Source organism: Oryctolagus cuniculus, chromosome 11, assembly GCF_051225735.1.
Source record: "Oryctolagus cuniculus isolate XC-2025 breed Fujian yellow rabbit chromosome 11, ASM5122573v1, whole genome shotgun sequence".
In the NCBI taxonomy this organism is placed as follows: Eukaryota; Metazoa; Chordata; class Mammalia; order Lagomorpha; family Leporidae; genus Oryctolagus; species Oryctolagus cuniculus.
In genome coordinates this window covers 56,845,965-56,865,961 of record NC_142877.1, presented here as the reverse complement: position 1 = coordinate 56,865,961, position 19,997 = coordinate 56,845,965, and the positions used below count along the sequence as shown (strand labels likewise).

The window sequence follows — 19,997 nt, the reverse complement described above, 5'->3', positions numbered from 1 at the left end:
TCTCTGGATTGGGGCTTGGAGCTTAAGGGTAGGGGAGAGATTGGGTTTTTAAAAAATATGATGAAGAAACTGGAAAACAGGCGGGAACGCTCAGGCCCTGGCGGACTCCTGATCTCCATCTCGCGGCTGGCTGGAGCCCGGCGCCCCGTGGCGAGCCTTGGGTGGGGACTGTGCTTTCCTTTCTCCTCGTTCTCAAAGCCCCAGTTGTGGGAAAAGGACCCTGTGCCTTCCTGCCTGGAGCGGAGAGGGCTGGGGAGACGCAACAGCCTTCGACCCCAGGGGGAGTGTGACATGATGGAGCGCGCTCAGGGGGGTGGGCACTAGACTGATACCTCAGTGGGCAGCTCGAAGTGAGATTTTGCAAAGCAGCAGGGAGTGGGGGCAAGGATTCGGTCTAGGCAAACTGGAAGCCCGAATGCCCACAGAGCTGCTCTCCAGCGCAGAGGTGTACAAAGGGAAATGTGGAAGATGGGGGCGCGGGAGGGGTCGGGGCAGTCCCCTGGAGGAACCAGGAGGGCCCCAGGAGGTCCGACCTCGGCCCAGCCAGAGCCGAGAGGAACCCAGCACATCTTCCCCAGCTTCCTTGGGGTCACTCGGCGCGAAGTATTTTCATGCGCTAAAACGTGAACGCCCGCTTACTGGTTTTTCAAAGCCCCCTGCCCGCTTCCTCCCTGTGTGCCAACTTGTCCAGGTCCTCAGTACAGTCGCCTCTTTCCGCTGGAGCATCTCTGTGGAATTGAGCCAGGGTAGCTTTCAGCACACGCCCTTGGCGAGAAAGAGATGACAGAAAAGAGGGCTGCGGCGTCGCCCTCTTTCCTGCCCCCGCCATAGGTTTTAAAGGCTCCGTGCACCCTTTCAGGCAGCTTCGGGGACTATGGCCAGGCAGTAGCCCCCCCCCCCCAAACCGGCCTCTCTGCACCCCTCAAGCCCCAGAGCAAATGGCCGAGTCTGCGCTGAGGCCCCGGCGACCGCTTCCCCTCCTCCCTGGGGGGGGCGACCACGGTGTTTGGCGGTTGGGGACGCCCGCCGTCCCCCGTGAGTTAGCCTAGGGAGCATTGTTCTTTATCAGCGCGATCTTCATCCCGCGGGGTCAGCTCAGAGTTCAGAAAGCAGGCTGTAGCCTGGGGCTCGAAACAAGCTGGCCGGCTTGAGCGCGCTTTGAGGGCGATGACGGTGGGGACAGAGGAGTTGATCGTAGCTGGGAGTCACTAGCTTGGGAAAGCGGCCACCCTGCCGCTGGAGTCCACGGTCAAGGTAAAAAAAAAAAAAAAAAAAAGCAAACAGGGCTTGGCCAAGTTCGATTGAGTTGTGTGACCTTGGCTCCCTCGGCTAAGGCCTGGCGGGTGGGGGTGGGGGGAGGTCCGCCAGTGTCCAGCCTGGCGTCGCCAAGGTGGAGGCCCTGGCCTCGAGTCCCGTGAAACGCGGCTCTGGGTTCCGTGCGGGCCGCCAGAGGCAACAAATGGCCTGAAGCTCCCACCCCATTCTTGGGGCCTCCTCCCGGATCTGGGCCGAGGCCACACGCTTCTACCGCGGGCTAGGACCCAGGGATGGGACCGCCAGCTTTTGGGAGTAGGGGCAGGATTTGGGGGCAGGAAGGCTCGCCAATAAATAAAATTAATGGTATGTTCTTTTCCAAGTTTATATAAGGACATTAACTATTCCTATTGCAATGAGATATAGATTTAATTAACCCGGCAACTTTACAATTCCATTTACTAGGGGCACTATGCGGCCAAAGTTTAGCGGCGGTGAAAGAAAGAGAAGGAACCAAAAGTCGCTTCTTCAGGAAGACCAGCGGGAGATGGAGCCCCCAGAGCGACTCCTGTGGCAGGGGGCGCCGGAGGGGAAAGCTCCCGGGTAAGGACACTCAAAGCGGCTGGAGACATCGGCAAGCTCTGTGCGATCCCCCTCAGCTTTGCCGGGTTCCCCCCAGACTTCCAACGCCTTGTCAATGCAGCCTTCACGGCTGGGGCGCGCTGGGATCCGCGGGCGAGAGGCAGAGACAAGAGCCCCGCGGGAGGGCGGAGGAAAGGAAAGCTTTGCTGCTTAATTAACTTTAAGCCCAGGGTCTCTTCTCTCTCCTCCCCCAGCAAAAATGTGCATCTCGCTGGGACACAAATAAAATCAAATGAAACACTCCAGGAGAATAGGCAGCAATGGAAACGTAGTAATTACATCTCCGAGGCGATCCCGCCCCAGAAAGCCGGGCGCTGGAACCCTCCGCACCACGCGGCCACACCCGCCCGGCTTCGCCTAGGGGCCACGGGGCTTCGCTGCGGATGCAGTTCGGAGAAAACCAAGAGAAACGAAAGGAAGTGTGGCTCCTGGGTTTCGAGGAAGAAAGGGTTTCCAGGGCGGAAGACGGAGCAGTAAATGACACCGAAGAAAAGTGGAAAATGGCCCCTGGGGCTCCTCGGGGGAGCCTTGCTCTGCGGTGCCGGTGCCACACCAGTCCTCAGCTCCTTCTTGGAACCGGGAAATGCTTTCTTTCAAATGCGCCAACGCATCAAGCCTGCATCTAACATGCCTTTCCCCCTAGAAGTGTGCGCGGGGGCACGCGTGCCTGCGGTTTGTGGACGTGTGTAAACTGCAGCCGCGTGGGTCCTGCAATGCTCTGCAGACTTGGCCCAAATGTGTGCCCAGAGATACACCATTCCAATAAAGGTCTCCCTGGCTGGCTGCTTCTCTGCTCATATAGGCGTTTCGTGTCCGTGTTCATCATAATCTACTTGCAAAGACATTGCTCAGGAAAAGAGGCAGGGGTCTGTGTGTTTCTCCAGTTGAGGAGTGGAACTCCTGGCCCACAGTACGAAAGACAAAGTCAAAGGTGGAACTCTTCAGCCTGGCTGGTGCACACACTTGAGGGCTGGGTGTAGCTTGGGCTCAGAGAGCGAAGAAAGCTGAGACTGGTGTGGGGGTCTGTTATTCAACGGTCAGATGTCCTCCCCTGGAAATCAGGCATCCACGTTTCCCTTCCCCATCTCTCTTTGCTCTGTCTCCTCCATATTTCCCAGGAAAGGGGGACAAAGAAAGAGCTAGAAGCTCATTTTTTTTTTAATGGGAGAAATTCCTGTGGGTTGAGGCTGTTGCGGAACAAAGAGGCTCGCTGCTCACCGTGGGGTCTGGATTCTGGCCCAGACTCGGGGCCTTGTAGGGTAGGTATAGAGTTTGGGGGGGGACCCCTTTCCTGTCCCGGGTCCTACCTGCAGGGCGGGAGGGGAGATAGGTGGAACAAAGTGAAGAGAGTGTCCAAGCTGCCGAGCAAAGAAAGGGGTGTCTGAGACTGAGGGGGGGGGTCCTGGAGGGCCCATGGACAGGCGCCCTCCAGGGTGTGTCTGAGAGCTGCGACCCTCCCACAGATTCAGGAAATTCCTGGTGATACTGATGGGAAAGGAAAAGAACAGTGGCTGGTTTGGGGGCTCCCTGAGCCTGCCCTGTCTCCCCTCCTCTCTTCTGAGCGCCAGGAGGTTGGGACAGGTGAGGAGTAGGCAGACACAGGTGCCCCGGCCAGGGTCCTGACCCCTCTGGGACCTGCTCCACTTGGGTCCCACCATCCACGCAGCCCAGCCTTGGGGGAGAACCACCTGCCTCTTCTCCCAGCCTGGGACGCACCCCCTGGAAAGTGGACAGCGGTGGCCACCCTGGCATCTCTGCCTCTCTTGTTCTCCCTCCCTAGGCCCCCAGCTTGAGGAAAGATGGGACCAGGGGGGCCGAGCCATCGCTTTGCTCCTGGTTTGAGAGTTCTACTCTCCAGCCCAGACTTGCTTGTCTCTGGGCCCCACTCATTCCCCCCTTTTTGGTACCTGTCAGACATCGTGGCAATCCACTCCTCTTTGCTGCTTAGTTAGTGCTTGCTTGCAGTGTTGGCCAAGATTTGGGGACCACCCCAAGCTTCTCCTCTCTGGCACTGCAGGGATCTGTACAGGGGTCTTTTCCTGGGTTCTCCTCCAGCCTGGCCCCATAGCAGACCCTGCCTGGTGACTGGTGACAGCACTGGCTCTGGTCAGGCAGTCAGGTGCCGGCTGTCCATGGCCCTCCAGTGTCCTCAACCCCAGCCCTCTTTCTTCCACCATTTCCCTACCAAGCTCCTCGCAGAACCCCCTCCCCATCTCTCTATGTATTCTGTCCTGGTCCTCTCTGATCCTAACTCCTCCCACCCCCTTTATCTTTTGGGGTAGCATCTCTCTTGGTCACTGGCCCCCCCTCCCCACCTCCCCCTGCATCCATTGACAAAGTCCAGGGAATAAACACAGAGTTGAGAAGTTAGCAAAGAATCCCCTCCCCCTCCTGCCCTCCCCAGAGCCCCCACTCCTTCCTCAGCTGTGGAGAGGACTCCCTGTCCCCTCCCCCTCCCCCAAAACACCTCCCCCTTTTAGGAAGCCCTTCAGAAACAGACAAATAAAACCCTCCTGGTTTTAGGGCCTGTCTGAGAGGGAAGTCCAAGTTCATTTTCAAGTTAGACAAGGGAGCTGAGGGGGGTTGGGAAGGAGGTGGAGGAGTGTTGGTTGGAGGCTGGATTGGGCTTCCTTGCAGACATCCAACAAAGGCCCCTTTTGGTCAGAAAGCCAACAAACTGAATGCCTGGAAAAGGTATTTATCACTTTTGATCATTTCCTCCATCTTTTAAAGTTCAGCTTTGGGGCTCCTAGAAGGGAGAGGTGGAGAGATCATCATTCTCTTCTTTTTAAAGATTTCCAGTTTTTTTTTTTTTTTAAAGATCGGGAGAATAACATTTTTTGTCAAAGCAGAGAGGGGTTGGGGACCCCCATGCAGCATTCTTCTGGGTCAAGGTAGACCTGGCCCGCCCCGAAGGGCAACTTTAGGGTCAAAGATGCGGCTGAGGGGCTGGGCATTTCGCCTTGACTAGCTCGGGGACCCCCGATGACACGGGGATGGGGGAACTGGAGTCTGGGACCCTGGGAGGCAGATGGTGGAGGGAGAATGTGTATTTCCTCATAGGGAAGAGGGAAAGTCGCATCTTAAGTGGACCACAGCCTGCTTCTCTCCATGACCAGACACCTCTAGCAGTGACAGGGAGGACATTGTATTCTGAAAACCACTGAGCAAAACACTAAGAATCAAAAGACCTCCAGAGGATGCAAAGAGGTGGATTTTAATCATCTTGATTCTTAAAACAAAGGGTTGGGGGGAGAGGCTCAGAATTCGACTGCAGAAGGAAGAAATCCCACAAGGAACAATCTTGGCCGAAATCTCTGGGGCAGGGAAGCAGAAGGGAGTGTAGCTGCTGCTGGTGATCACTTAAATCTTCCTAAAAAGACAAAGCCGGGTGCAGCTTTACTGGCTGGAGAGATATGGGGGTATACCTTTCCTTCTCTCTCTCATCTGCATTTCCTCTGCTTTGGGGGATATTTGGAGGGCACTTTCCCCCTGTGGTATTTCCTGGTACTGTCAGCAGAGTGGAGGGATTCTAGAGAACTTGAAAGAAGAATGGAGACATCCATTTTCCCTCTTGCCAAGGAATGCCGCCCTCACTTGTACAGTCAGAGAAACTCTAACTCCCAGGGACAGGAAGGTCTTTCAAGGCATAGGGCCCACCCCAGGCTCTTTGTGGCCGAGGGCATTCCTGGGGAGGATGACCACCGACTTCCAGAACTGGCACAGGGCAGGTGCTGGGGCATTTGTGGTGCAGCACAGAGGCAGCTGTGGGTGGTCAGAACAGGGATGCTGATTGGGGCAGGCTGATGGGGTGAGCTTGAAAGCAAAGGATATGTGAGCTCGGGGAGAACCCCTGGGAATCCGCCGACCCCTGCTCTCCTCAGAGGCAGGCATCTGTGTCTGGGCTGAGCTGTGGATTCTTAAGCGGCTGGGCAGAGGGACTTGTGCCATCTCTCTCCTCCTCCGAGGCCTTGGGGAAAATCCTTTTCCGCTCTGATCTGCACTTGTGATTGACAGTACTTGTAATCCTCCTTCTAGTGCCTGACTTATTAATGAACTTTGCTCCAGAAAAGTAATCCAGACTTACTCCTCTCTCATCTGTTGGAGACCTATTCTTTCCAGACAAGTAGTATGTAATATACGCTTGGTGAGGTGTTCGGGGAACTCGAGATAAACATGAACACAGATATGTGCCCTCGGATACCCATAGCCACATAATTAGGTAATCTTTAATTTTTCTGTATGTTTTTCACATAACATTTCCCTTGAATATAACAACATAGCTGTGTTTAATTTTAAGATGGTACAGGCTTTGGTTGTCTGCATGCCTGTGCTGAGCCAGTGTGCTGGTGGGCCTGCAGTGCTGTGAATTTAACCACGCACCTTGTGGTTAAGCCATCACTTTTAGCGCTCAGCTATGCAGCGGAGACAGGAGTGAGAGAGGCTTCTTGAAATCTTATTTTAAAGAGAGAATAAAGACACCAGGTCTGAGTGCATCCGGCGCCAAATCTGCAGCATGCAGAGTTCAGATCCACTTTGACTTCCGCCAACACTTGGCAGAATTGTCCTCACTCTCCATTTGGGCAAACATGGCAGAGTTTTGGCATTGGCCCTGCTCTTTCAGCACAATCTTTTTTTTTTTTTTTTTTTTTTTTTTTTTTTGACAGGCAGAATTAGATAGTGAGAGAGAGAGAGAGACAGAGAGAAAGGTCTTCCTTTTTCCGTTGGTTCTCGCTGCGCTTATCCGGCCGACGCACTGTGCTGAACCGAAGCCAGGAGCCAGGTGCTCCTCCTGGTCTCCCATGCGGGCGCAGGGCCCAAGGACTTGGGCCATCCTCCACTGCACTCCCGGGCCACAGCAGAGAGCTGGACTGGAAGAGGGGCAAGCGGGACAGAACTAGCGCCCCAACTGGGACTAGAACCTGGAGTTCTGGCACTAAAGGCGGAGGATTAGCCTAGGGAGCCGCGGCTCCAGCTTCCATGGGTTTTGGGAGATGCGGGCCACTTCCTAAGCCGCAGCAGAGGAGTCCCCGCCGCCGCCGCCTTGGCCGCCGGGAACTCAACAGCAGGCAACTCCTTTCCTTCCTTTCTCTCTGTATCGCTCGCCAGATCCAGGGAATTCTGAGGCTTTCTTTCACTGTGCTGATTTCTCATGTGTACATGCGGCAATTATTCAGTATTTTATATTGCACCTCCCACCCCTGCTGCCGCCCCAGGCTTACGCTTAGGGAAAGCAGCTTCCACACGGGACCGTCGATGGCCGACCTGAGAGAACAGAGGGAAGAGTACCTGTCTTGGGAAGCACTGGGTCTCCGCTGGGACCCGGAGCAAATGGAGCGAGACAGGCTCCATCACACCCACACCCTCATGGCTGCATTGGGTGCCGGCCGTGGGCTGCAATCACAGGTGGGTACATTCCCATGCGGGATAGAAAGACCAGGATGAGACCCCTGCGAGCTCTGGGCGTGTGGGAGATGCCCTGGCTTCCCCTGTGCCTGGGCGTTCAGGGGTGTTGAACAGACTCCGCTGTTGGGAGGTAGGTCCCTGTGCCTCCAGGGGCTCTTGAGCTTACCCGTCAATTCCTGTTGGCAAGAAACACCCGTTGTCAAGACCAAAAAACCAGCCCCCCCCCCCAGCCCCTACCCACCGCGGCAGGTCCCGAAGAAAAGACACCTCCCAAATTAGGAAAGGACACCCCCCTCCATTCTTCTTTTCCTTATGCCCGATCTTGAGGTAGGAAAGTGATTTTAAAAATAATCACAGCCCTGCAAGGAATTATCCAAAGAGATTAAGTGAATTCTTGGGATGGAGAGGGTAAAGCTGGATGGAGCGACAGAGCCTTGAGCACAGACTTTTGAAAAGCTGGATACATTTTAGCTGGCATAATGTTAAAGGAGGAAACAAATTATTCAGATGTTAGGAATCTTGGTATTAATTTCCCATGTAGCTCTTATTTGTTGCCATCTGAGGAGTATAATACACAGGAAATGGTAAGATCAGGTCTTAAACAGAAGCCCAGGGTGATGGTTTCCATTTGCAGTTGATTGTATCTCAAATCTACTTGTAAGCCTGGCGCACTGAAGGCATACACATCCCCTGTGTTGAATCTGATCTTTAGAATGCTTTACACTTACACACGATGAACAAGATCATAAATAGTGGTGAATTTCTCCTTCCAATCATTGCCAGTAAGAAAAAGGGGACTCACTACCTTCCACTACAAAAGGGCGAGCAGTCTCTTCTCCCCTAAAGATCACTGCTTCTCCGTTCTGGGGTTTGGGGGGGGGACCCGGCCCTCTGGGTGCAGCCACATAAAAATGGGCTCTTCGCCAGATCTAAAAATACCCCCTGCCTCTCCAGGCCAAGTTCTCAAGGCTCACTCTTTGGTTTCTGAACCCAGACGAGTGTCTCCGGTGCTCTGCCCAGCACACCTAGAATAGAGCAGTCCTCAGAGGACTTTTCACCTGAGTTCTGTGTGGGGAATCCGCAGACTACAGGGCAAGTGCACACGCAGCGTAAGGACTGGCTGGAGGCGGCTGCTCCTAGCTAACTCTGATCACATTGGAAAAATATAAGTGGAAACCACACTTGCAGGTCTTTCTGATAACTTGACGCAGGTCAGTGCCTGTCATCACAACAGAAACTGCATCCTCACAGGGAAGGGTGCACAGAAAACCGTCCCACCGTCTCCCAGCACACTGCCCGCCTCGGCTACCTTCTCCTATTTTCTCTGCCCGTTCCCCGCTAACAACGCCAAATCTCTGCAAACAATCAGAAATTTGCCTTTTCCTTACTCATTCCAATCATCCGACGAGGTTAGCGAGAGGGATTTCTGTTGTCCGAATCCTTCGACCGTTACAGTTCTAACGTGGTTTATTACGGTGCTGGAAGATCGCTCCCTGGCCCCCGGCCCCCGGCCCCCCACCTCCACGGAGAACCTCGAGGCTCTGGACCCAGATTAAAGCAGCCGAGCCTGGACGCGGAGCCCACGCTCGTCGAACCACCCGGAGCACGCTCCGCTTGGCAACAAAGCTGCAATCGGCCTGGGTTCCGAAGGTCTCGCAGAGCGCGGGACCTCCCGTCAGCACCTCCCGTAATCTTCGCTGGAGGCCCCCTGTCTGGCCCCAAAGGGGGCTTGTTCCTCTCGAATGTGCCCACCGCACCTTCTGCGGAAGAAGCCAGCGGGGGCCACAGCTTCGCCCCAGACCTTCCGCGTAGAGATGAGTCACTCGTTTAATTTTCTTCTCTCCCACGGCTGTTCCGAGAGCTCGGCTTCATTTTCTGCCTCCCGAAAACCGACGACCTCCCCAGGCAGGCCGCAGGAGGCGGGAACGGCAGGAGCCGCGCCCGAGCGAGCCCCGTGTGTTCCACCCGCCGTGCGACCGACCGGGAGGCGGCGGGCGGCGGCGGTGCTGCGGCGCCTTCTCCGTCCCGCCCCTGAGGGATGTGGCGTCCAGGGCTTGCAGGGTCCCTTCCTCAGTCCCCGGGCCGGGGGTGGGGGGCTCTCTCGGGAGGAGCTCAGACGGTTTGCACAGACTGGAGACCGAGGTCCCCGGCGCTCCCAGCCTGGTCCGAGCTACCCCGGTTTTTGTTTTTTTCCTAACTTGAACCCAACGAAATCGGCATCAGTCGTGACTGATGACTGCAGACCGGGTGGCGCCTGCCTGTCCACGTCTTTGTATTTTCGAGGGGACTCCATTTAAAAGGGAAACAAAATCAGTCGGGGAGAAACTTGTATTTTCAAACATTCCTAGAGGAACTTGGAGGTGTCGGCGCCGCCCTGCGCCTCCCGGCGCTCTCCAGGAGCGGGGTCCCGCTGCGCTGTCGCCGTTGGAAGCTGCGGGGCAGTCGCTTTCCCCGCAATCGCGCTCCAGGAGACCCCCGCCCCCAAACGCCGGTCCTCTCTGGGCTGTGCGGGAGCCGGGGGCAGACGGCGACAGGGGGTACGCGGCCCCGCACGCAGAGCCTGCAAAGGATCACGCAGGGCCCAGCGGACCTTGCAGGCCTTCTGACCGGTCTCTGGTAGGAGAAATGGCGGGAGCGCACTGCGGGGTTGCAGACTCCCGCAACCTCCAAAAGCCGCACTTGGTGGCCTTGTGCCCCTTGGGACTGCGCACGTCTCCTTCTCCGTGGCGGCGCGATTTTACCCCCCAAAGTGTGTCCACCAACGGACTGTTTCTGCCCCAAACGCTTTCCATTTCCCAAGGAAGCGCTGGCTGAGTTTCGTCCTGGGGGTTGCCAGTCCCGGCCGCTCCCTCGTTTTGCTGGTCCAGCCCGGGATCCGGCGGGTCTCGAGATATGGGGCAGGGAGGGTGCCTACGATAAAACCGCAGCGCTGCAGGAGAGCAGGAGTGTGCGGAAAGCAGTGAGGGTAGCCTCAGAACGCTGCAGGCGCGCTTGTGTGGTTCACGCCGAGCTGGAGGCCGGGAGCGCAGGTGACGGGGCACGGAGGTGCCTCCCTTGCCGGGAAGAAGCTGAAGCAGCGGTTTGCTCCCGCCTAACCCCGAGAATGCGAGGGAGGCGGTGATTTTTATTGTAAATAGTCAAACTCTCCTTGTGATGACCTCATCCCTGCCAGATGTGTCTTCGGATCCTACCAGAATAAGGCACTTAAAAAAATTAAATCCAGTTTTGGAATTTATCTGATGTAAAATATATTTATTTTCTTTGGAGTTGAAGGGCCAGACAATTCTGCTGTCATGGGTTTTATTGGCTTCCTCGGCCAGTGGTACATTTCACTGGGTGGTTTTTTTTTTCTTCCAGTAACAAAAAGGATGTTTTAGGCATGTGTCCATTCCCAGGGTCCCCAGGACCCAGGGGTTCCTCACACCTTCAAAACACAAGAGACCAGAGAAGCCCACCTGCTAGAAGGGACTGGTCTCTGGCATGTGGGAGACCTTGGTAGGCAACTCAGGGGAGGCTGAGCCATGTTCCTGCGAGAGGGTGGGGTGGGGGGGCAGCCTGCTGTGGCCACTTTGCTCCTGATCTTGCACTCAGTCCTCCCTCCTTGGCCCCTCCTTGTCCTCCTTCCTGGCCCCCTCCCATCAACACTCGCCACCTGGAGACAAGTCCCCGTGGCCAGTGCTGACCTGCTTTTCTAAGAAAGATAAAGTGCTTTCAGCAGCGTCTACGGTAGGTGGGGACTGCTGGTACCCGGGTTGACCTTCCAGGTTAGTCTCCATAGCAACTGCTCCCCCCCCCCCCCCAGCTCTGGCAGCGTCTCAGCTGGACTATGGGTCCCCAGCTTTCTTTGCTGAGTTCTCAAGGGAATGTATGTGCCATTTGCTGGTGGAGGCTTTCAACACGTGGGTGTGTCCTCATCCCCCTGTCCCAGGCTTCTGTCCTCTGCCTCTGTCAGGATGTGGACAGTGAGGCCCTGGGGAAGAACTGGCTTCCTGAATGCTGTGTGGAGGAGAGCTGCCCGCTGCCAGGAATCAGCCGCCTGGGACTTCATGTGCAGAGGAGTAAGTCCTTTGTGTCTGTGCCACCATGCATGCTGGAACTGCCCTTAACACACACGCTTCAAAATAGCAGCAGAATGTTTGTCGTCTGTCAACCCTAATCAATGCCAACGGGTGTTCACTAACCCCTCTTTGTCCCTAAATTTTTTTTTTTTTTGACAGGCAGAGTGGACAGTGAGAGAGAGAGAGAAAGGTCTTCCTTTGCCGGTGGTTCACCCTCCAATGGCCGCCGCGGCCAGCAAGCTGCGGCCGGCGCACTGCGCTGATCCGATGGCAGGAGCCAGGTACTTATCCTGGTCTCCCATAGGGTGCAGGGCCCAAGCACTTGGGCCATCCTCCACTGCACTCCCTGGCCACAGCAGAGGGCTGGCCTGGAAGAGGGGCAACCGGGACAGAATCCGGCGCCCTGACCGGGACTAGAACCCGGTGTGCCGGCGCCACAAGGCGGAGGATTAGCCTATTGAGCCACGGCGCCGGCCTCTTTGTCCCTAAATTAACACACTTAGTGGTTCTGTAGCGATTTGCTGTCATACATATGATTTGAGAGGTAGAGTTACAGACAGTGAGAGGGAGAAACAGAGAGAAAGGTCTTCCGTCCGCTGGTTCACTCCCCAAATGGCCACAACGACTGGAGCTGTGCTGATCCAAAGCCAGGAGCCAAGAGCTTCTTCTCCGTCTCCCATGTGGGTGCAGGAGCCCAAGCACTTGGGCCATCTTCTACTGCTTTCCCAGCCACAGCAGAGAGCTGGACTGGAAGAGGAGCAGCTGAGACTAGAACCGGCATCCATATGGGATGCCGGCACCGCAAGTGGAGGATTAACCCACTGCGCCACGGCGCCAGCCCCCATACAAATGATTTCAAATCCGTAGTTAGAAGGTCCAGGCCAATGCATCCTCACGGCTCTGAGCTTGGTTTAAAGTGAAACCTTCTCCCCTCTCCAGCCCAGGTTTGATTCTGCCCAGTTACCTAGAAGGGAAGAGGGGGATTTTTGGCTTCTTCAGTTTGTAACTTGGTATTTCTCTTCTCTCTGTTGTCAGCTGCTATTTCAGATCCGCTAGAGGCTCAAGGGGTGAAGAGAGTTGGTAGCTGGCTCCAACCGTCCTCCTGTGATTTTGTGAAGTGGAACAAAGCCCACAAAACCAGGGCTACTATTGTAGCAAGAACACAGCGTGAAATGAAGCAGAGTTTTGGCAATTTGAGTCTTAATTTGACATATAGATAGAAATGTAGAATTATATAGGTCAGAATTTTAATAAAGAGATTTTCTGAATTATCTAGTTTGATATATTTTCTGAATTATCTAGTTTGATGTATTTTCTGAATTATCTAGTTTGATGTATTTCCAGATCTAATAAAGAGCCAACATTTGCTTCACTAGATTGTGTGCAAACACTCCCTGTCGGTCCCTCGCCAAGTGGCCAATATGAGAGCATTTTCTCCAAAGGTGAGGAAGATACATTGCCTGGCATTGGTTCCCCAGAGTTGCCCCAGCATTGTCCCTGGATATAAAGCTTAGACTCACTACCAGGAAATCAATTTTAGTCTCTGACCCCTGCCAATACCAGGAACTGGGTAGCTTCCATTTTTTCTTTTCTTTTTTTCTTTCTTTTTCTTTTCTTTCTTTATTATTTTTTTTTTTTTTTGACAGGCAGAGTGGACAGTAAGAGAGAGAGACAGAGAGAAAGGTCTTCCTTTGCCGTTGGTTCACCCTCCAATGGCCGGTGCACTGCGCTGATCCGAAGCCAGGAGCCAGGTGCTTCTCCTGGTCTCCCAGGGGGTGCAGGGCCCAAGCACTTGGGCCATCCTCCACTGCACTCCCTGGCCACAGCAGAGAGCTGGCCTGGAAGAGGGGCAACCGGGACAGAATCCGGCGCCCTGACCGGGACTAGAACCCTGTGTGCCGGCGCCGTAAGGCGGAGGATTAGCCTAGTGAGCCGCGGCGCCGGCCAAGCTTCCATTTTTTCTTAAAGATTTATTTATTATTTGAAAGGCAGAGTTACAGAGAGGCAGAGGCAGAGAGAGAGAGAGAGAGAGAGAGAGAGAGAGAGAGGTCTTCCATCCGCTGGTTCACTTCCCAAATGGCTGCAACAGCCGGAGCTGGGCTGATCTGAAGCCAGGGGCTTCTTCCGGGTCTCCCACTTGGGTACAGGGACCCAAGCACTTGGACCATCTTCTACTGCTTTCTCGGACCATAGCAGAGAGCTGGATCAGAAGTGGAGCAGCCGGGTCTCGAACCAGTGCCCATATGGGATGCCGGCACTGCAGGCAGCGGCTTTACTAGCCTCCATTTTATAGTTCTGTTTTGTATTCAGCTTGTAGACACTGCAGCAGCTGCCTTATCGTCAGGCTGCCTGCCAGGCTGTCAGGCCCTCCGGAGACACTAGCTTCTCTCTTCATAACCAGTGCCAAGTCCACCAGGCCAGCCTAGGGGGTTCCAGGTGGGGGAGCAGGCGCGTGAGCCTCAGCATGCCTGCGTTCAGAAAGGAAGCGCCAGTGATGGCAGGCACCGACAGAGGAAAACTTCAGTCCTTCGCTGGAGCATTTCCAAAGGCCTGGGTGGGTCAAGCAGAGAGTCTGTAGGTCCATTTAAGGAAACTCAGTATCCCGACGGTGTGGGCGGCTGGCTAATGGGGTGGGAGTCAAAGAGTGTGACATCCACTCTCCTTGCATGTGTTTGGGAAACTAGCTCTGCTCTAATTCGCGTCTGCAGAAATGGATGGACGATAGGCTGTAGACAGGGGCATGTCCAAGGTGACCTCGGAGGGTCTCTTTTTTTGGCTTCTATAACTTCCTGACAACAGCTGTACCTGTAAAATGTGTCGGATTCAGCAGCAAGGTCAGGGGCTGTTGTCACTTGGCAGACTTCAGCGACATGACCCCGGCAAAGACTTTGGAATAAAAACATCAGGAAAATAAACACTCAATGCTCGACAGCCAGAGGACCAGCCGGGAGCTGTCAGGTTGAAATACTAGTCTATTTGGGAAGGGAAGGAGAAGGAGCAAGGCCTCTTGGAAAGTCGCCCTCCATCTGCAGACGGAGCTGGTGCCAAACGCAGCACGCTAATTAACAGAGGAGAGAGGAGAAGGGTTAAGGCTGAGCTCCCTTCCAGTCACTCGGTCAGGAAACAGGCATGGCCTGGGCTGGGGCAGAGGAGCCCCAGGGAACACGTGTGCAGGGAGACAGCACAGGCTCAGGGCCCAGCCAGCTAGGCAGGTGAGCAGACTGACACACAAGAGCGGTGCTGGGCAGCAGTGCAGGGGAGTGGGGGGGGGGGGGTGCTGCAGCAGGGGCTGGGGGCGGAGCCAGGAGGAGACAGCCTTGCAGAACTGGGCAGGAGCAAGGGTGACCTTAGGTGTCTAAAAAATACCCAAACAACTTTCCAGTTACGTTTTCTTTCTTTTTTTAAAAGATGTATTTATTCATTTATTTGAAAGACAGAGTGACTGAGAGCGATATGGGGGGGAGAGAGAGAGAGAGAGAGAGAGAGAGAGAATCTCTTCCATTTGCTGATTCACTTCCCAAATGCCCCCAATAGCTCAATAGCTGGGGTCAAACCAGGCCAGAGACAGGAGCCAGAAACTCCATTCGGGTCTCCCATATGGGTAGAATGTTCAGTTATATTTTCTAATGAGAAAACTCGAAATATTTTTGACATTGTGAGGCTCGAAACAATGGGAGGATTTAGTTAACTGCATGAAAATAATCCAAATGTTGGTCCTTTGATGTTGGCTAATCAAAACAATTATTCTAACATTGTAAGCAGAGCTAGCGTTTGTGTTATGGGTGTGCCCACTCCCACCGTAAGAAGTACTTGGACCCACTTTTCTCTGGATCTCTTTCTACCTTCACCCCTAATGCCTGGCAAAGGGATTTGCTCAAGAATCCTAGAATATCCAAATTCTGAAAGCCTGTTAGTGTATGTGAATATGTCATAAAGATGTTCTGCATGTACACGTGTTGCAGAGAAATTGTATGATACACTAGTACTTGTCGCATTAGTGCATTGCAAAAAAAAAAAAAAAAAAAAAGTCTGCTGCTAAACTTTTTTTCATCCTGAATGTCAGCAGGGAATGGGTCCCATAGCGCAGGAGCCTGAGACACCTGCACCAAAGCCAAGACTGGCTGTGACCAATTAGCATTTATATCATACTTTATCTGGCTCCCGGATATCAGCCTCATTAATGGGAGATAACTCACCCGGAATTTCAGCCAGAAAAAAAAAAATCCTGACCGAAAGGAAGGAAGAAGGGAAAGCTGGATGACCTGAGTGATTCCTTGGGGGCTTGTGGTCACTCAGCAATGGCAGGAGGCAAGCAGGCTGAGGAAGCTCTTTTGTGTCTTCCCTGAGGACAGGAGAGGCACAGGTGCAGGACAGAATCAGAAGTCAGGAAGAAAAATCCTGCCAGTGGCACTTGCTGAGCTGAAGAGTCTGGCTACAAGAATCTCTAGCTTGAGGCCGGCGCTGTGGCGCAGTGGGTTAAAGCCCCTGCCTGCAGTGCCAGCATCCCATATGGCCACCGGTTTGAGACCCAGCTGCTCCACTTCCGATCCAGCTTTCTGCTGTGGCCTGGGAAAGCAGTAGAAGGTGGCCCAAGTCCTTGGGCCCCTGCACCCGCATGGGAGACCTGGAAGAAGCTCCTGGCTCCTGGCTTCGGATCGGCTCAGCTCCAGCAGTTGTGGTAATTTGGGGATTGAACCAGCGGATGGAAGATCTCTCTTTATCTCTGTCTCTGGCTCTACCTCTCTCTGTAACTCTGTCTTTCAAATAAATAAAATAATTCTTAAAAAAAAAAAAAGAATTCCTAGCTTGTCTTCTGCAGCATCTTAGGTGCCAGGGAAGTTATCACTGGGTGAAGATGGTGAGTGACGGGGGAGGGTGGTTCTGTGTGCAGTGAGGGGGTGGACCAGATGTCTTTTTCAGGTGGCTTCCAAGGCTAGAAGTCTGTTTCTAAAAATAGAATGTTACAGAATTCATCAAGCCTTCATCGTGCCACTTCTGTCTATTATAAATGAGCTCAACTTTTCTGTTACCACAGGTAGGGATGGAATCATCCAATAAGCTGGAAATTTGTAACTGATCACAATAGGACACGGAAATTCACAGTGGCGAGGTTGCCTAACAGGAAGAGCAGGAGACAGAAGATTGGTGTGAATCCTGGTCCTGCCACTTTTTGCCTGTGTGGATTTAGGGGAATTACTTCACGTCTGTGAGCCTTCATACCTCATGTGTGAGGTGGGAATTTTCCAGTACATAGCGATGAGACTGGCTCCTGTATTCTGCAAGACAGCAAACGGAAGGCTTTACTGCGAAGCACATGGAATTAAAGGGTGAAATAGAAATTCTCCTCTTAGCCGGCGCTGCGGCTCACTAGGCTAATCCTCTGCCTCGCGGCGCCGGCACACCGGGTTCTAGTCCAGGTCGGGGCGCCAGATTCTGTCCCGGTTGCCCCTCTTCCAGGCCAGCTCTCTGCTGTGGCCAGGGAGTGCAGTGGAGGATGGCCCAAGTACTTGGGCCCTGCACCCCATGGGAGACCAGGAGAAGCACCTGGCTCCTGGCTTCGGATCAGCGCGGTGCACCGGCTGCAGCGCGGCGGCTGCGGCGGCCATTGGAGAGTGAACCAACGGCAAAGGAAGACCTTTCTCTCTGTCTCTCTCTCACTGTCCACTCTGCCTGTTAAAAAAAAAAAAAAGAAAGAAAGAAATTCGCCTCTTTTTTTTTTTTTTACTTTTATTTAATGAATATAGATTTCCAAAGTACAGCTTATAGATTACATTGGCTTCCCCACCTCCCCCACCGTGACTTCCCTCCCACCCGCAACCCTCCCCTTTCCTGCTCTCTCCCCTTCCGTTCATATCAAGATTCATTTTCAATTTTCTATATATACAGAAGATCAGTTTAGTCCACATTAAGTAAAGAAGAAATTCTCCTCTTAAACCAAAGGTTGTTAGAAATCCCCCATGGCACCAAAAATGAGACGAGAACTGAAAATCAGAGTGTAAATGGAGGAGCCAATCCGGAAGCTGCCTGGCGCTGGGGCTGTGGCGGAAGTGGTTCACTGAAGGGGTTGTGTTTAATGGTTGTGTAGGACTAGGAATCAAGTCACATAAAAAGGAAACACAGGAACCATCAAATAAAAAGGAAACGTAGCAAAGATATTTGCCCACTGATAAAGAGCAGGGACAAGGTTTATCCGTCTTGGTCTGGATTCTGGACTGGCAAAGAACTCCAACATAGCAGAGGCATTTTCATGTGAGGAATCTTTGTCTTCCTTTATGCCAGTTGGGGGTTCAAATTTATATCCTGTGAACACCCATACCAATTCCTTACTGAGAAGCTAATATTAGCATTGACCCTGAGTTGGGTTTCCTAGAGGAAGTGAAATAAAATCTCCGAAGGGAGGCATCTCCAACCCAGGCCACACGCTATCCCCACAAAGTCTTGTTTCAGATAAGCTCCTAAATCAAAATTACCAAAGCACCAAGAAAACATCCAAGAGACCAAAAGCTGTGGCGTAGCAGGTGAAGCTACCGCCTGCAACACCACCCTCCCATATGGGTCCCAGGTCATGTCCCAGCTGCTCCACTTTTTTTTTTTTAATATTTTACTTATTTATTTGAGAGGTAGAGTTACAGAGTAAGGTCTTCTATCCGCTGGTTCACTCCCAACATGGCCACAATGGCTGGAGTTGCACTGATCAGAAGCCAGGAGCCAGGAGCTTCTTCTGGATCTCCTATGTGAGTACAGGGGCCCAAACACTTGGACCATCTTCCGCTGCTTTCCCAGGCCATAGCAGAGAGCTGGATGGGAAATGGAGCAGCCGGAACACAAACTGGCACCCGTATGGGATTGTGTCACTGCAGGCGGAGGCTTAGCCCACTAAGCCACAGCGCTGGTCCCACCAGCTACTCCACTTCCGATCCAGCTCTCTGCTATGGCCTGGGAAAAGCAGTAGAGTATGGTCCAAGTCCTTGGGCCCCTGCACCCATGTGGAAGACCTGGAAGAAGCTCCTGGCTCCTAGTTTTGGCCTGGCCAAGCCCTAACCATTGCAGCCACTTGGGGAATGAACCAGAGGATGGAAGAGCTCTCGCTCCCCCCACCCGTCAGTTCTGACTTTCAAATAAATAAATGAATCTTTAAAAAAAAAGAAAAGAAAGAAAGAAAAAGAACAAACGCTAATAGATACATCAAATAGAAGATGTGGATGCCTATGAACTTAAGTTAGCACGTGATCAGATCCAGATAATAAAACAAGTATGCTACGTGATGCAAAGGAAGAACTTTTTAAGATAAAAAAGAACAAAATACTATTAAAATGACCAGATAAATTTGAAAAAGAACCCTGCAGAATTTTTAGATATGGAAAACGTAGCATTTTTCATCTATGTGAGATGCACCTTGTTCACATTTGAGTATCCGGGTATTTCCTAGGGTTACATAGCCCTCTGACTTGGTTTCATTGCCTGCTCACACAGATCAAAATTTACAGAACAGATGACAACTTTCAGAAAAATCCAGAAGATGATATGGAGCACTCTTAGAAACACCCCGGGGGCCGGCGCTGTGGCAGAGCGGGTAAAGCTCCCGCCCGCAGTGCCAGCATCCCATATGAGCGCTGGTTTGAGTCCTGGCTGCTCCACTTCTGATCCAGCTCTCTGCTGTGCCCTGAAAAAGCAGTAGAAGATGGTCCAAGTGCTTGGGCCCCTGTATCTGCATGGGAGACCTGGAAGAAGCTCCTGGCTCCTGGCTTCGGATCGGCACAGCTCCAGCTGTTGTGGCCATCTGAAGAGTGAACCAGCAGATGGAAGACCTCTCTCTCTCTCTCTCTCTCTCTCTCTCTCTCTCTCTGCCTCTCCTTCTCTCTGTGTATAACTCTGACTTCCAAATAAATAAATACATCTTTAAAAAAACATAAATTTCTAGGCAGACACAAATAGCTTCCTTACCACAAATAGAATTCCCACCCTGGCCATTTCAGGGAATTTCCTGAAGAAAATTTCAACCCATAAGGAAGGAGTGAGCTAAAAATAGGAATCCGAAGAAAAGTCATGATGAGTGCAGAAACCGGAGAACAGGTGGGTCTATCCAAACAAGCACCGACTGTGCAAACAACAAGTGTGAAAATATGATGCTATCATTACACTGGACAATAATAGCCTACACAATGGGAGAAACATGATCAGAGTTAAAGGATTCCAAAGGCCTTGGACTACTTGGGAGGATAGCAGGGGCACTGGTTAAGCCAATATGATTATTTTAGATTTAAAATTCAGGCAACCATGAAAAGAATAGAAACAGAATATACAGCTTTCAAAATCCTAAAGGAGAAAGTGAGAATTTTTTTTTAAAGTTTGATTTATTTATTTGAATGTCAGAGTTACATAGAGAGAGGAGAGGCAGAGAGAGAGAGAGGTATTCCATCCACTGGTTCACTCCCCAAGTAGCCACAACAGCCAGGGCGGAGCCAGGAGCTTCTTTCGGATCTCCCACGCAGGTGCAGGGCCCCAAGGACTTGGGCCATTTTCTACTGCTCTCCTCGGCCATAGCAGAGAGCTGGATCGGAAGTGGAGCAGCTGGGACTCGAACCAGCACCCATACCGGGGGCCGGCACTGCAGGTGGCGGCTTTACCTGCTACGCC

General features: G+C 52.9%; 1 long non-coding RNA gene across 1 annotated transcript in view; it reads right to left on the bottom strand.

Moving 5' to 3' along the window:
* The window catches only part of LOC149123478 (uncharacterized), a 427,738-nt gene that overhangs the window by 352,028 nt on the left and 55,713 nt on the right, over positions 1–19,997 (bottom strand). The gene's annotated exons all lie outside the window — the stretch shown is intronic.